Source organism: Lycium barbarum, chromosome 3, assembly GCF_019175385.1.
Source record: "Lycium barbarum isolate Lr01 chromosome 3, ASM1917538v2, whole genome shotgun sequence".
NCBI lineage: Eukaryota > Viridiplantae > Streptophyta > Magnoliopsida > Solanales > Solanaceae > Lycium > Lycium barbarum.
Genome location: NC_083339.1, coordinates 127,701,589 through 127,713,255, shown reverse-complemented (window position 1 = coordinate 127,713,255; position 11,667 = coordinate 127,701,589).

The window sequence follows — 11,667 nt, the reverse complement described above, 5'->3', positions numbered from 1 at the left end:
GTGTTGGTTGATGCTGGTGGTTGTTGGTATGTAATAACTAGTGGTAATGGTGGCTGATTATTATGGTTAATAGTGATAGTGGATGGTATATGATTATCTGGATTACAAAATCAGACCAGATTATAGAGTAAGATTTTTTAAGTAATAGTCAACATATTGAAATTCATGTATCAATATATTGGTACTGAATGACCATATCAAACAAAGGCGATCACTATAAGCCCTTCTCCAATCTGGAAAAAGCAGTGAACTCTAGAAGTTAGGGCTTTGTGGTCCTTGTGAACTAATTGTTTTACACTTCTTACGTGGAGTAGCTTGTTACATGACTGATGAGTGGGAGCTTAGCTTCTATTGGGGTATGAGACCTTATAGGGATCTCTAGAATGCCCTTTCTATGAAAATTTTGAGAGGTCAAACGGGATACAGATGCTTTATTTATCACTAAGTAGGGACTGATGCCAACAGTTCATCACAAAAGAAATGACTGGCGGCTGGTAATTGTGGCGGATGATAGTGATAGTTAATAGTAATAGAGATTATTGATAGTCATGGTTGACAATATACAGTGATAGTTGTTGATAATGGTAGCTGGTGGTGATTGTAAATAACAACTAGTGGTATGACGACTGATTGTGGTGATTGATGGCAGTTGTGGTTAAGGATGGTGGTTGTGGGTGGTGGGTGGCGGCGATGATTAGCGGTGAGTAGATGGAGTAGTGGTGAATGTCATCTTTACATAAATCCTTGAATGTATAAATCTTAATGATATTAAGACTTTTTTATAGATCTTAATCATTCAAACTTGTTATGTGACAGTAAAAGAAAGAAAAAAAAACAAATGCACTTAATGGTCAATATCTGAATGATTAAGATTTGATATGTAAAAAATAAATACAATTAATATATGAGATCAGAATATTAAGATAAAATTTAAACGATAGCTTGTTACATGAGTGATGAGTGGGAGCTTAGCTTCTGTTAGGGTATGAGACCTTATAGGAATCTCTACAATGCCCTTTCTATGAAATGTTTAGAGGTCAAACGGGATACGGATGCTTTATTTATCACTAAGTAGGGACTGACAGTTCATCACAAAAGAAAGGACTAGCGGCTGGTAATTGTGGCAGATGATAGTGATAGTTAATAGTAATAGAGATTATTGATAGCGATGGTTGACGATATACAGTGATAGTTGTTGATAATGGTGGTTGGTGGGGATTAAAAATGACAACTAGTGGTATGACGACTGATTGTGGTGATTGATGGCAGTTGTGGTTAAGAATGGTGGTTGTGGGTGGTGGGTGGCGGCGATGATTAGCGGTGATTAGATGGTGTAGTGGTGAATGTCATCTTTACATAAATCCTTGAATGCATAAATTTTAATGATATTAAGACTTTATTGTAGATCTTAATCATTCAAATCTATTCAAACTTATTATATGACAATAAAAGAAAAAAAAATGCACTTAATGGTGGATATCCGAATTATTAAGATTTGATATGTAAGAAATAAATATAATTAATATCTGAAGTCTGAATAATTAAGACAAATTTAAACGATCATTAAGTGCAAACAAATGAAGTCTAAATACCTAAATGCTTTTATATCTCACATAAAGTAAAAAACTTGAGAAAATGCGAAACTCGAGAAAATAATTGCTGACTAAGATGCTATTAGTATAGTTAGTGATTGGGAAAGAAGAGAAGGTAAGTTTTGGATTCTAATAAAATTAAAAGATGACTTTTAAGTAGGAGTGATAAACGACGGGTCGGATCGGATATGAATGGGTCGAAAATCAGTTAAATAAAAACGGATAAAATATTTGATCCCCCCATATTTAATACGGATAAAAATTGGATTCATCAACGGATAATGTGAATATCTATATTATTCGTGGTTTCAGAAATAGTTAGGTGAGAACACAAGCTATTGATAATATGGATATCCATATTATCCATCTAGATATCTATTTTTTAGGTGGATAATATTCACATTTGATCCATTTTTAAAAAATCAATTATGCAACTAATGTCTAATGAATTGACTTAAATGATTACTTATTTTAAACCATTTTGCCGGCCCTACTTCTAAGGTCATCTCTTTTGAGAGAAGTTGTGTCTGTTAAAGGCTTAAGAATTAAATAAAATATCTCTACAGAAACCTAAAGGTAGGTCATTTTCCCAAAAAAAAAAAGTAGGTCTTATAAGTATGTACTTGTCTTTTGCCATATTATAAACTTATAACTAAGCCTGTCAACCGGTTTGGGTTAACCGTGTTAGGATTTGAATCCCAAATCTGACTTTTGTAAACAGGTTCCCAGGAAAGATTGGAGGGTCACAGCTGGACCACTTAAATACCAACCTCCTTAGACAGAACCTACTTACGTCGTGATGTAAGCGAAGAATAAATAACACACACAGATTTATAGTGGTTCACCCTCAATGTGAGAGCTACGTCCACGTTGCTGCTGCAGATCTTATTAAAGAAGAAATATTACAAGTGTTTACAACACTCAACCTCACAACCCCAATCCCAATCTCACTCAAGAATTTTTTGCTAAAAATTCTCTCAAAAACCTTCTCTTACTTAGGCCTTTCACTAAGAGTATTTCTCTTAGATTATTTCTCTCTTTGGGATGTGTTGTCTTCTTCAATTTTGGTGTATCTAGCAAATGAGAAAGCTTCCCTATTTATAGGTATGAGATGAACCTATTGATGTCATTAGTGACTCAAGCAAGCACTTGACAATTTGCCAAAGACAAGGAAGATGTTTTCTTCCTCAAAACAAGGGAAGTGTTTTCTTCCCTAAAATAAGGGGATGGACCCAACAAACTGGTTCAAACCGGTAACCGGACCGGTAAAACGGGAACCGGTGGAACCGGTTGCGGTTAACCGTTTAATACATACCGGTCCGGTTTTGATTTTTTGGGATCGGAACCGGTTAAACCGGTCAATTTTTTTTTTTTAAATGTAGCCGTTGGGACATTGGGCTGGACCGTTGGCCAACTGTCCATTTGCAAAAATGGCCGTTGGCAAACGGTTCCAAACTTCCCTTTTGGCCCCCCCAACCCCCCATTTTTTTTAACACTTTAACCCATCCCTCACCCCTATATAAACCCCTCTCCATTTCCATTTTAATCCACTCCAATTCACTCTTCTCTTTCTCTCAATCCCTCAACTATAGTTACTTTGCAACAATTAGTCACTTTAAATTTCTCTCAATTAAATATTATAAAGTCTTATTCTAGTTTCAATTATTAATTTTGCTATTATAATATTGTTGGTGGAGTTAGTGATTTTGCAACAATCCGAAGTAGCTTTGGTGGATTTGCAATTCTAGCCGCCTTCACTTTGTTGGAAATTAGTCCGACAATTTGATACCTTCGTTCCAACTCTATCTTTATTTTTTGCTATTTAATTTACGCAATTTAATTTGTTGCAATTTATTTTCTTGTGATTTATTTGAGTGTGATTTAAATTAATTCTATTTAATAATGGTGAAGAGATTTAGACGTGGTGCCGGTAGTAGTGGTATTGTTAGGGGTGGGTTTAATGAGGAAATATTTGTGAACGAAACACCTTATTTAGGTATTGATGTTGGTGGAAATAATCCACTTTTAGATCATGAGGCAATGCAACAACATTATACCGACACTTTTAATAAAATTTATGATGATAATGATGATGATGATGATGAAACACAAGCCCCCGAAAATCACATAGGAGATACAGGTCCTGCACAATCACATACACAAGACAAACCGCCTAAAACTCGTAAGTCAACGCTAAAATCTAGGGATTTATGACTAAGAATAAGGAAAGACAAACAGCTACATGCAATATATGTAAACAAGAATTTGTTTTTAAGAAATAAACTAGTAAGGATGGTGGAACGGGTACACTAATGAATCATATGAAAAGTAGACATAAGGATGTTTGGGGAGAGCAAACAGGTTCAAATCTAGGGGGTATTCAAATGACGATAGACCCACGAACCGGTAAATTTTTTAAGTATGACAAGAAAAAAGAGCGTGTATAAATAGCTAAAATGGTTGCTTTTGATGCTCAACCATTTTCCTTTCCTTCGGGTTTGGGGTTTGTTACTTATATTCAATGTTGTTATAATCCGTTATTTGAGGGTATTCCTAGAAGTACTTGTAGAGCGGATGTTATAGATTTGTATAAAAAATATAGATTTTATTTGCGTCATGTATTTAATTCTTTAAATTGTAATGTTTCTCTTACTGCCGATTTGGGTCTTAGTCTTAACAAGTTAGATTTTTTTGCTATTATATGTCATTGGGTTGATGATAATTGGATGATGCAAAAAAGAATTATAGCTTTTTTATATGATGAAGGGAAAGGTCGTCACGGTGGAAAAAATTTAGCGGATTCAATGTCTACTATTATGAGATTTTTTAACATTTATAGAAAAACACTTTGTATTGCTTTAGATAATGCCTCTAATAATACAAAGGCGATTGGTCTTTTAAAAAGGGGATTAAACCCTCCGCTAAAAAATATTTTTCATGTGAGATGTAGTTGTCACATTTTAAACTTGATTGTTAAAGATGGTCTTGAGTGTTTTGAAGATTCTATTCAAAAAGTTAGAAATGCGGTTGCGTTTCTTTTTTTGTAATGCTAATAGGGCAAAACTGAGAGATTTTAAGAATTCTTCTATGGAAAATGGCCTTAGACCTAGGAAAATTCAAGTAGAAGTTGAGACTAGGTGGAACTACACTTAAATTATGTTACAACAAGCATATGAGTGTAGGATTCCCATACAACAAGTTCACAACCATTGTAATACGAATAATGATGATTGGTTAAATATTACCTATTGGGAAGATGTTAAGGAATGTGTTGAACTCTTACAAAAATTTTATAATGCAGCTCTTGCTTTTTCTAGACAATTGTATCACACGGTAACCGGAATTTTAGCTTACTTAGCGGAAATAGCTAGAGTTTTACAAGAGTATAAAAATAAATTCGGTTATCAAGCGGCTATTATTAATATGACAACAAAATTTAAGAAGTGTTTTTTTCCCATCCCAACTTTATTTATATTGGGTTCTCTTTTAAATCCTTGTTTAAAACTGTCTTATACTAGAGCATTGGTTAATCAAATTTATACCTTTTTAGAAGTTGAAGAGGAAGTTGAACCATCTTTAGCTAAAGCCGAGCTCGCTATTGATGCTGAGTTTAGCAAAGTTTTTAGTCATTATTCTAATTTGGAAAAAAATGCTACACCCATTGCTCCACGCCCTACTACTTCTCAAAGTAGCAAAAAGGGCTTGTCGGGTTTGTCGCATTTAAAAGTTTTACATTCATATCCAACTCCTTCTTCTAATGCAAACTTTGATGAATATCACCTTTATTTGATGTGGCAAAATGTGGATATCGACCAACTAGATGATTTGGACGTCTTAGCATGGTGGAAGAAATACAAAGCGAGTCATCCGATACTTTCAAGAATGGCTCGAGATAATCTTTATGGTTCAAATATCAACTGTGGCTTCGGAGAGTGCATTTAGCCAAGCAAGACAATAAATTGGAGACCATAAACACTCATTATCCGGATTTAGCTTGCAAGTACTAGTGTGCATTCGCGATTGGATTAGATCAGAGCGATGCAACCAAAACTTAGAAGCGGTGGAAGGCAAAGAGGAAGAGATTGAAGATTTGATAGCAAGTGGAGCGGACCAAATGGAAAATGTCACGACCCAACCCCGTGGGCCGCGACCAATGCCCGAGCTGGGCACCTATACGTACCCGATACCCCAAATTAGCATATTAACAGAATAATAATATAATAATAATATTAGTGGTCGCTACAGAACTTAGCAGAAAAGCAGACTTGGCACACATAGGCCGATAAGGCCATCACAGAACAGAATATCCCAAACATATGTACAGAACCCACACAGATGTATCCACAGACCTCTACAGAACATATCATAATCATAAGACGGGACAGGGCCCCGTCATACCCTGAACAAAGTACATATCCAGATAGCAGTGACAGACTGTACCAAAAGATGGGCTCTGTAGAAGAGAGCGCCCCAAATAGCAGAAATAGGATCCTAAACGTGTGGATCAGTGAACCTGTCGTCAGTACCTGCGCGGCATGAAAACGCAGCCCCCGAAGAAAGGGGGTCAGTACGAAATATGTACTGAATATGTAAAGCGGAATCACATAAGTCAAATCATAATGGTTACAGAAAATGAGTACAGAATCCAGAGTGTCAAATGCATATTTCCAAAACAGACAGAATGCGTACAGAAACATATGTCATATCATATCATATCCGGTCCCTGACACGGGACTCGGCAGACAGAATGTGGCTACCCTCCCGACGCTGGTGCCACTATACAGAGGAATCAGAAAAAGGGGTGTGGCCCCGTATCATATAATGTCATATCAAAATGGCCATACAGATCAGATCAGAATAGGCGGACATGGCACATCATACTCCACAGACCCATGTACGCGTATACCTGCCCCCTCACATCGGGACGCGGCGAACAATGCAGAGAATTACGCTTGACAACATATCCTGGCCCGGGCTCAGTGTGGGAAACATTGGGACATCCACGAATGGAGTAGTGAGAGACTAATGCAATTTAAACATATAATAAATGTTTTCAAAGACTCGATGAAGCTTATCAAAGACAAACAAATCCAATGGGGTCGGACGGAATCATAATAAATGTATTTCGGATATCATAATAAATTACAGAAGTATAACTTTCCCGAAGTCATTCCGAGTGTCAAAATAATTTATAATATTTAACAGAATATTTAAAATAATATTCGTTAAGCGATTAGTAGGGTAATTAAAACATTTCTTTCAAAAATCGCTTAAAAAGGAAGCTTTAACACATTAGGGGCAAAACCGTAAATAGCGGGCCCGCCTTGGGACAAACAAGGCGACGGGCTCAAATTGTGCCCTCTAAGCATATAGTATCACCTAAAAAGGTTATACAAACATTCTATGATTTTCTGAATAATTTAGAGCAAAATTGCATAATTTCAGAAAAAGCGTATCAAAATGGTTCAATTCTACTGAAGGAAAAACTGAAATTTTGTCTTGCGGATTCCGAGGGCCAAGAGGTCCTTCGAGGCCCGGATCCGACCCTAACACACTAGGGGCATGCCAAGGGAAGAATTGGGGTTGCTTTACATACCTTTCGCGCTCCTTAAGCCTTTCCAAACTCACTTCCCGTTTCGTCGAAAAACTGCAATTGGTCAAGTTTACCAATTGTGAATTATTAATGCCATTATTTCAACTTTAAGCATATTTGGCTACCGAAATTTCGGCAGCACTTCCCCTATACATATGACACCCCGAGAATTCAACTCGGCTATAAATCATCAACAACAACCCAAACGACAACAACAATATCAACAATGAACATTAAAAACACAAATATCCTTCAACTAGTCATTTTTCTCACAAGTTGACATAATCTTCAATTCAACCCAACTTTCAACTAAGATCAATAATTTCATATTCAACAACCATCATGATCATCACCATATAGTTCTAGAAACATTTCATATCGTTTTCCTTAAGATATACACTCGATATACATGATATACAATCTTCCGCCAAAATCATAACTTATGCAAAACATCAAATCTTTGGCATACAACTTCATAACAAGTTTCCAACTTCCAAATTCATCAACCATAATCATAATTCACATCTTAACAACTTCATTTCCATAATATCACAAAATTATTCTAAAGTGACATAATCATCTACATTCCAACTTCAACCAAAACTCATTCAACTTTCATTCCCAATATAATTTCCATCATAACCACAACTAGAATGCAACATAAAATTCAACTCATATATGTATACAACATATATACACCCATGGCTACATATATATATATACATACCCACTTTGCAAACTTCCTTATTTCCATAATTTCTACTCATTTCCACATACCACAACATAAACAAACCTTCATAACATAAGAAAAAGGAATTGATTCTTACCTTTTTCTACAAACTTCTTCACTTGAACAAGTTGTCAACTTGAAGAAATAAGTGCTCCTTCTTCCAAAACAATTACACCAAGTTGTAGAGGACACTTAATTTAGTAGGAATTCAACAAGAAAATAATTTTAGAGGCAAGATTTTGAGGGGTGATTTTTCTATGGCCAAACCCGAAATGCCCTCTTTTTGTTCTTGTTTTTCTCTTGTTTTTCCTCCTATTCTTTCTCTTGAAAGTTCTATGGAATTTGGATGATTAAGTGGTCTTTTATTCATTGACCACATGACTTAATTCCATGGGCTTGGATCCTTTTTATGGACCATGGCCGAATGGCTCCTCACTTGGGCCTGAATTTTTTTTTTTCATTTTTTTGGGCCAACTCGGTTGGTCCCGAGTTGGGCCTAGCCCACTGACCTTTCGACCTTAAAACGTTCATATATCCTTGTACCGACGTCACCTGGGAACCCACGACCTATGGATCGAAAGCTAATTCAATTATCTACAACTTCTATTTCAAGGTATTTTCGAAATTCCAAACTTACAATACAGTTTTTGCCCCCCAAAGTCAGGTCACCCGAAAACGTTTTCTTAAAAATATTCGTTTGGAGGGTTTCCACTTTGATTTGGCCCAAAGGTACTTCATGAGTTGTGTTTAACTTTACATATGTGATTCATATGACTTTTCAGATGTTCCAAAAAAAATCTCGGTATGTGGGCCCCACCCCAGCAGATGCTCCGAGGTTCAAAAATACGGGATATAACAGAAAACTTTGAAGATATCTCCATGACCGAATATGATATGGCGGATATTAACCAAATGATTGACAATTTTTGATTTTATTATTCTATTATTTCTTTGCAACTCATGTATTATTTGCAAGTTAAAAAAAACTACAACTTGCAAATAAATGTTATCCATGAATAAATAAAATATATGGCTCATTGAGCTTTCTTCTATTTACTTGTGTTCATATTTTTACTTATATTAAGTTAGGAATATACCTAAAATATACTTATAATATACATTTACTTAAATATGAACACAAGTAAATAACATATGTAAATATACATCTACTTAAATATAAACTTTACTTATAAACTTATATAACATATGTAAATATACCTACAATATACTAATAAATACTATAATATATAAGTTTATACAAAAAAAAAGAGGTTTTGTAACGTTTTGGACGGGACCGGTTCGGTTTCTAGTTTGAAACCGGTGGCCGGTTCCGATTTTTAGACCGGAAACCGGCCGGTTTACTAACCGATTACCGGTCCGGTCCAAACTGGTTGCCAAGCTTACTTATAACACACAAATGATCAAATATGTATGATACTGATTATTTCTCTTCTTTGTTCTCCATACATTCAGGCCTCTATTTTAATGAGAAATTCGAGTTTATTGTTAAAACTTGAATTTTGTTGATTTTGTAAAGTTTAAATTATATTCTACCACAAAACTTATTAACATAATAGATGCTTAAATTCTTAATGACAAAAGTTATTCTATTAAAAGCCCATCTTTTCTTGCCCCAAATCTATTTTTCCTAACGGATGCTACTTGAATAACTTTCATAAGATTCATATGGTTACCCCTCGAAGAAGTAGCAACAACTATGAGCCTGTTTGGATGAGCTTATGTCTATAAGCTGCAAATAGTTTATAAGCTAAAAAAAATAAGTTGGGGTAGTCTAACTTATTTTTTTTGGCTTATAAGCTGTTTTCAGCTTATAAGCTGCTTTAGATAAGCTAAGTCAAATGGGCCCAATTATTTTTTTGAGCTTATTTTAAGCACAAAATGACTTGGGCAATTGGCGCGAATGCCCCTCTTTTGGGCTGGTCTTTAGATTTTGCCCCTCAAAATGGTGGTCTTTAATTATTGCCCTTCCGAGCAAAACTAACATAGTAAAAAGACATTACTACCCTTAACCGTTACATGTAAAACACAACAAAAATCGTTATTCTCAAATCCTTCTATCGTTAACCCAGCCCAACTTCGTTCCCAAGCCAGATTTCTCAATTATTCAAATCGTTGTTTCAAGCCAGATTTTTCCATTGATTTTGCTGCTACAACATCAGTAAAAGGTACAAATCTTAATTCAACTCAATTTAACGATTTTATTGAGTTTAGATTGTTAATATTTGAAAAAGATCATCTTCTACGACCTGATTATTAAGAAACAGATGACATACAGCTCAGATTGAACATTACGCATGATAAAATTAATCAGCAAAATAGAATCGATTGGATTTAATGCTTTGTTCTGATTTTAATTACTTTATACCTTAATTAAATTAGTATACAATGCTTATTTACTTGAAATTGTAATTATAGTAAATTCAATTTAAATCAGGTAATGCTTATCGATTTAAACTTGAATTAAGGTAAACTGTGTGCAAATTTAGAACAAGTATACCGGAGGAGGCAAAAGTTCAATTTACAAAAGAGTAGAGTATGCCGTTAACGGCAATGTTCTGAACCAATTTCATAACAAGTATGCCGGAGAAGGCAAAAGTTCTGGTTTATATAGAAGTATAAAGTAGTCCAATTGCGTCAATCCTCTAATTGGAACAACTGTTGCAGGAATTTGCTTTAAATTGGATGAAGGCAGAGGAGGTTTTCATTTTTATTTTATTTTTTTAAACCAAAAACAGTTACTGCATTATCATCAGCAAAACAAAAAGTGCTTATGCCGGAGGAGGCAAAAGTTCAATTTACAAAAGAGTAGAGTATGCCGTTAACGGCAATGTTCTGAACCAATTTCATAACAAGTATGCCGGAGAAGGCAAAAGTTCTGGTTTATGTAGAAGTATAAATAAGTCCAGTTGCGTCAATCCTCTAATTGGAATAACTGTTGCAGGCATTTGATTTAAATTAGATGAAGGTAGAGGAGGTTTTCATTTTTTTTTATTTTTTTTTAACCAAAAACAGTTACTGCATTATCATCAGCAAAACAAAAAGTGCTTATGCCGGAGGAGGCAAAAGTTCAATTTACAAAAGAGTAGAGTATGCCGTTAACGGCAATGTTCTGAACCAATTTCATAACAAGTATGCCGGAGAAGGCAAAAGTACAATTTACAAAGTAGTAGAGTATGCCGTTACAGGAAAAGTTCTGAACAAACTTCTGAACAAGTATGCCGTAGAAGACAATACTTCTGTTTAGAAGCCATTAAAGTAAAATTCTACAAACCTAAAGAAACTTACACTTCATTAACATACATTTAAATATATATATATATATATATATATATATATATATATATATATATATATATATATATATATATATATGTCCACAAAACATAAACTCCTAACTTCATAAGTACCAAACTACCATCATCAGTTCTAATTTCATGTGTACCCATTCCAAATTGCCCCATCGTCAACTTGGCCAGTGTGCTGGAATAACCTCTGCCTTACAAATCGTAATTCTCTTCGCAGATCATCATTTTCTCTACTTAGAGCACCGTAAAGAGCCCTCAGAAAATCTATGTTTCTTTTGATATCAACAATTTCATGAGTAATTTGCAAATTTGCAATATTAGGATGGATTTGGTTATGAGGATGAGCATGTTCATGTGCTTGCCCGTGGCCACCATTAACATGTACAATATGTTGATTTTGGTTCATTTTGTATGTGATTATATCTG